This window comes from Sciurus carolinensis, chromosome 2, assembly GCF_902686445.1.
Source record: "Sciurus carolinensis chromosome 2, mSciCar1.2, whole genome shotgun sequence".
Lineage (NCBI taxonomy): Eukaryota > Metazoa > Chordata > Mammalia > Rodentia > Sciuridae > Sciurus > Sciurus carolinensis.
Genome location: NC_062214.1, coordinates 42,854,346 through 42,859,978, shown reverse-complemented (window position 1 = coordinate 42,859,978; position 5,633 = coordinate 42,854,346). Strand labels below are relative to the sequence as shown.

The window sequence follows — 5,633 nt, the reverse complement described above, 5'->3', positions numbered from 1 at the left end:
AATATTTATATAATAATGTATGCAAGAAAAATGTCATCTCCCTCATCTGCCAAACCTATTCTCTACCATCATAGTTAGCTACTATCATTTGCTCCTCAAGTAACTTCCCCGAGTTTCTTTACCCACATGTAAGGTAATATGAATATGTGTATATTTGCTTACCACTATTTTTTTTAAAGTTGTAATTGACAGATCCTTTGTGTTTTTCTTTTAATAGTACATCCAGCTGTTCTTTCCAGAATAGTTCCAAAAAGTGTTCTTGTTCTTCTTTACAGCTATCTAGGATTGTGTTGTATGGATGCACCATAATTTAGGTTATCAGTCTTCTCTTGATGGACGTTTGTGTGGTTTCCAATAGTTTGCTACTATAGACAATGCTACAGTGAGTAACTTTGTACATATGTCACTTCACATATGTGCAATTATATCTGCGGGATAAATTCCCAGAAATGCAACTGTCGGTGCTAACAATTTAAGGGCCATTCGTAGTTCCCTTTCCTATTTGTTTTCCCCACTGTGTTTGTTAGTCTTTTTGTCTGCCTAACTTGGGTGGGTTGTTTTTTTTTTTTTTGTTTTGTTTTGTTTTTTTGTACTGGGGATTGAACCAGGGGCACTGAACCACTGAGCCTCTTCCCAAGCCCTTTTTATTTTTTATTTTGAGACAGGATCTCACCAAGTTGCTTAGGGCCTCACTCACTAAGATGCTGAGGCTGGCTTTGAACTTGTGATCCTCCTGCCTCAGTCTCTCCAGTTGCTGGGATTACACCGCACCCTGCTCCTTTTTTTTTTTTTAATTTTTTTACTGTGCTGGGGATGATGGAGTAGGCAAGTGTTCTATTACTGAGCTACATCCCTAACCCCTCTGCCTGACTTCAAGTTGTGTTGTGTGTTTTAACTATCAGAAAGTTTGGTCCTTTGTGATGTAAGTTGCTGGCTTTTGTACTGTTGGTAGATGTGACTCCTCTACAAGAAGACAGTGTCAATTTGCAATGTGTGAGAGGCCCCATGTCCTCACCACCGGACCAATGTTGTATTGCTCTGGGTTTGGATTTTTGCCAATCTTATAGGAGAGAAATAGTTTTTCAGTGTCATCTTATTTTGCATTTGTCTTACTATGTGTGAAAGAAAGAGGTTGAATGCCTTTTCATATGATTAAGGGCCATTTGTAATTCCTTTTGCTCTGAACCACCTAAATGTCCATTTCCCCACCATGTTTCTGCCTACCTTCTTGGTCTTTTTTCTTGCCTAATTTCTTAAAGGTTTTTGTTTGTTTTCTTGTCTTAATATATCAGGAAGTTGAGCCCTTTCTAATTTAACTTGGATGCTTTTCCTTTCAGATTGTCATTTGATTTTGCTTATACTGAAGCATTGTTTGGTTTTGTCTTTTTTTTTTTTTTTTTTTTTTTTTTTTTTTGCCAAGCAGAAGTTTTTGATTTTTATATAGTTTGAATTGACCCATCTTTTTCTTTTATGGCTGATGGAAATTGAGTTGTAGTTAGAGAAGACTACCCACTCTAGGTTATATCGGAATTCTGCCATGCTTTTTTCTAGGACTTTAATGGCTTCATTTTATCACGTAGAAATCTTTGATCCGTTTGGACTATTTCCTGGTGTATAGTGGGAGGTATGGATCCAACTTTATCATTTTCCAGATGGCTGACAAGAGATATTTTTTAACAGGGAGCTGGTCCAAAACACACCAGAGAACACTTTCCTCAGGAAAAGGTCACGTGCCTCAGCAGAAGGTGTTGCGAATTATAGTAAGGAGCAGTTTTCCTTAATTAGCAAAGATTCATTTGTTCAACAAATATTTCTCAAGTGCCCACTGTGTGCCAGGCAGTTTTCTAGATACTGAAGCTAGAAAAAAATAGACCATAGTCCCTGCCCTTAAGGAGCTCATAGTCTCTTGGGGGAAGACAGACAATAAACAAGCAAGTAAATAAATTTATACCACATTAGGAATGGTAGGGAAATAAGATGTTCCAGTTACCTTGGCTGTGTAACTAAGTGGGTCAAAATTTACTGATTCTGTGGGGCAGGGATTTGGACAGGGCACACACAGCACAGGGGGATAAGGGATAGGATAGCGGATGACTTTTCTCTGCCCTTTGATATCTGGGGCCTTAGCTGGAAGACCTGCAGGCTGGTGCCAGGAATCGTCTTAAGGCCGGGTCACTCATGCACCTAGTGATGAATGTTTGCTGTTGGTTGGGAGCCTTGATTCCTTTCTACATGGATGTCCTCTTGTGGTCTCTCTGTGTGGCCCCGTTTGGGCTCCCGTAACATGGTAAGTTCACAGAGGTAATATCAAAGAGGCAGGTGGGTGGTGACTTAGAGATTGAGACCCAGTTAAGCAGTTCTGCAGTTTTGCTGCTGCCATAGTTTGTTAGAAGCATGTTACTAAGGCTGGTCCGTATTCCAGAGGGGAAAAATAAGACTCCCTTTTGATGGGAGGAGTGGTTCTTGAAGAACTAATGGAACTGTAGTATTGCTGTGGTCATATTTAGAAAATACAATTTGCCACCTAAACAAAGAAGGCTGGGATGAGAAAGAAGTGATGTTGGTGGAGACTGTTGGCATTTTATACAGGGGGCCAGGGATGCTTGACCTGACAGAAGTGTGGGAGGAAGCCTGCTATCTGGGAAAGGATTCTAGGCAGAAGGAACAGCAAAACCATGGGCAAGAGGAAGAGGAAGTATACTCGACTTATGTAAAGAACGTGAGGACTAGCACAGTTTATGTGGAGCAGGAACAGATGTGGGGAATGTAGACAGATGGGGTCAGAAAGGTTCAGGGAGCAAATTACTACTGCAAGCCTATCATAAAGATTTCAGCTTGCTTTCTGAGTGAATTGGAAAACTGTTAGTTTCACATTACTCTACCAGAATACCTGAGATAATTAACTTATAACGATAAAAGACCTATTTAGCTCACAATTCTGGAGGTTCTAGTCTAAGATCGGGCAAATCCATTGCTTTGTGCCTCTCGTAGGGATACTGAAAGAGTATCTGCTCTGGTGGGGAACACATGGCAGAGCAAACTGCTAACCTCATGACCAGGAAGGAAAAAGAGAAGACCTGCCAGGGTGCTATAATCCCCTTTAAGGGTATGCTCCCAATAACCTAAGGACCTCCCATAAAGCTCCACCTCCTAAAGGTTTATAACTCTTCCCAATAATAACAACCTGGCAACCCAGTCTTTTACTGCATGGGCCCTAGGGGACATTCATCCAAGATGAATATAACAGAAACCAAGGAGAGCTCTGAGCAGAGGAATAACATGCTCTCATTTGTGTTTTAATGGATTTGCTCTGGCTGCTGTGAGAACAGATTTGGGGGTGGGAGGCAAGGGTGGAAGTGGGGAGACCAATTAAGAAGCTGTTGCAAAAATAAAGCAGGACACAATGAATGCTTGGACCAGGATGACAGTGGAGGAGTTGGTGAGAAATGGCCTGATGCTGGATACGTTTTTTAAAATAGAACTAACTGGGTTTGCTGATGGACTACATGTGGGTTAATGGCTAGACCATACATCCTTATTTGTCTGGGGCACTTCTGGTTTATATAATAAAGTATATGGTCATCCTGGTTATAAGGAAAAGAGAGGATTACAGAATGACTCCAAAAGGTTTTGCCTCGTACAACTTGAAGAATCAAGGCATTGTTCACTGATGGGAAGAATTGTGAGGGAGCGGGGTCTGGGGAGGGTATGAGTTAGGAGTTCAGGTTTGGATTTTTAAAATGCTAATGAGACACCCAAGTGTTCATAAACTCAAGGACACAGTGAGTGGTGGATAGAGTTCAAGGAGGAGGGATGAGGTGGAGATGAGAATTTGTGTTGCTGGATCACAGGGAGCCTGAAGCCATAAGCCTTCACGTCTTCATGTTTTAGTGAGAAGAATCAATGAGGGAGAGTGTATTAGATGGCGTTTAGTCACTACAACAAAATGTCTGATGTAGATTATTTATGAAGAAGGGGAGGTGTATTTAGTTCACAGTTTGGGAGGTTCAAGAGCACAGCACTGGCATCAGCTCAGATCTGGGAGGGTCCTGTGTCCCAGCTGCATCACATCGCAGCAGAAGACAGTGTGTATATGGGTATACATCACCAAACAAGAAGTCAGAGAGAGAAATTGGGATCCCATAATCCCCCCTGAGGACACATCCCCAGTTATCTAAGAACTTCCCACCAGCCCTGCCTCCTAAAGGTTCCACCTCCCAATGCCACCATCCTGGGGACCAAACCTTCAATTGTAATGGACCCATATCCAAACCATAGTACACAGCAAGATGGAGCTGCAGTAGAAAGGGAGGGGAAGTGGTCCAGGAAGTCAGTGGAGTCTGTGTTAAGTGTAGGTGCATTTTCTTCAACAGGGTAGGTACATGGGGCTACTTTTTTTTTTTTTTTTTGGCATTAGGCATTAGGATTGAACCCAGGGTCACTTTGCCACTGAGCTACAATCCTAGTACCCCCACCCCTACTTTGCTTTATTCTTTTCCTTTTTTTTAAGTTTTGAGACAAGTTGCTGAGGGTCTCACTAAGTTACTGAGGTTCACCTTGAACTCAAGATTCTCCTGCCTCAGCCTCCCCAGTTGCTAGAATTGTGGGTGTATGCCACCATGCCCAGTTACTATTTGTTTTGAAAGAGAAGTTTTCTTAGGCTTGTGTACTTTCTCATATTAAACTGGACAGTGAACATCATTGGTTCTTTTTTTCTATTTAATAAAAATATTTAATGCTACCAAAAAGTAAAAAAATACAGTGGGAATGACAGTTTGCTACGAAGTACTCTCTCAATTTATTTCTTTTACATCTTTTCTACTTTGTGTGTGTGTTTGTGTGTGTGTGTTTTGCTGGGATTTGAACTCAGGGCCTTATGTGTGACAGGCAAGCACTTCACCACTGAGCTATATCCTCAGCCCCTGTTTTCTACATTTCATATGTGCATTTTAAAAAGCTTAACAATGCTAGGGACAGTGGCACACACCTTTAATCCCAGAGACTCAGGAGGGTGAGGCAGAAGGATTGCAAGTTCAAGGCCAACTGGGCAAGTTAACAAGTACCCTGTATCAAAATTTAAAAAAATAAAAAGGGCTGGGGATATATCTCAGAGGTAAAGCACCACCGAGTTCAATCCCATGTATCAAACGTCACTCAACAATATATAAAAAATATGAATCACTTCACAAATATGCATCATCCTTGCCCAGAGGTCATGCCAATCTTTGTATAGGCCTGACTTTAGTATATGTGTTGCTGAAGCAACAAGCACTCCTTGACTCATGCCACCACCGGTATAGGGGGTTGAAGCCAGGGGCACTCTTCCACTGAGCTGCATCCTTAGCCCTTTTAGTTTTTATTTTGAAACATGCTTTTGCTAAATTGCTCGCCTAGAATGTGCAGTCCTCCTGTCTCAGCCTCCTGAGTTGCTGAGTTTACAGGTGTGCACCACCATGTCCAGTATCATTGACTCTTTTAAGTGATATAATGGTCATTACAGATGTCACCTCTTAGTTTTGTTGTTGTTGTTGTTGTTGTTTTTGAGTTGTTGATGGACCTTTATTTTATTTATTTACATGTGGTGCTGAGCCACAACCCCAGCCCCTGTTAAATAGTTTGTAGGCACAATCCCC

General features: G+C 41.6%; 1 pseudogene; it reads right to left on the bottom strand.

The window, feature by feature from the left end:
• Positions 1–5,167: 5,167 nt before the first annotated feature.
• On the bottom strand, positions 5,168–5,267 carry LOC124978414 (uncharacterized; annotated as a pseudogene).
• Between the last annotated feature and the right edge of the window lie 366 nt (positions 5,268–5,633).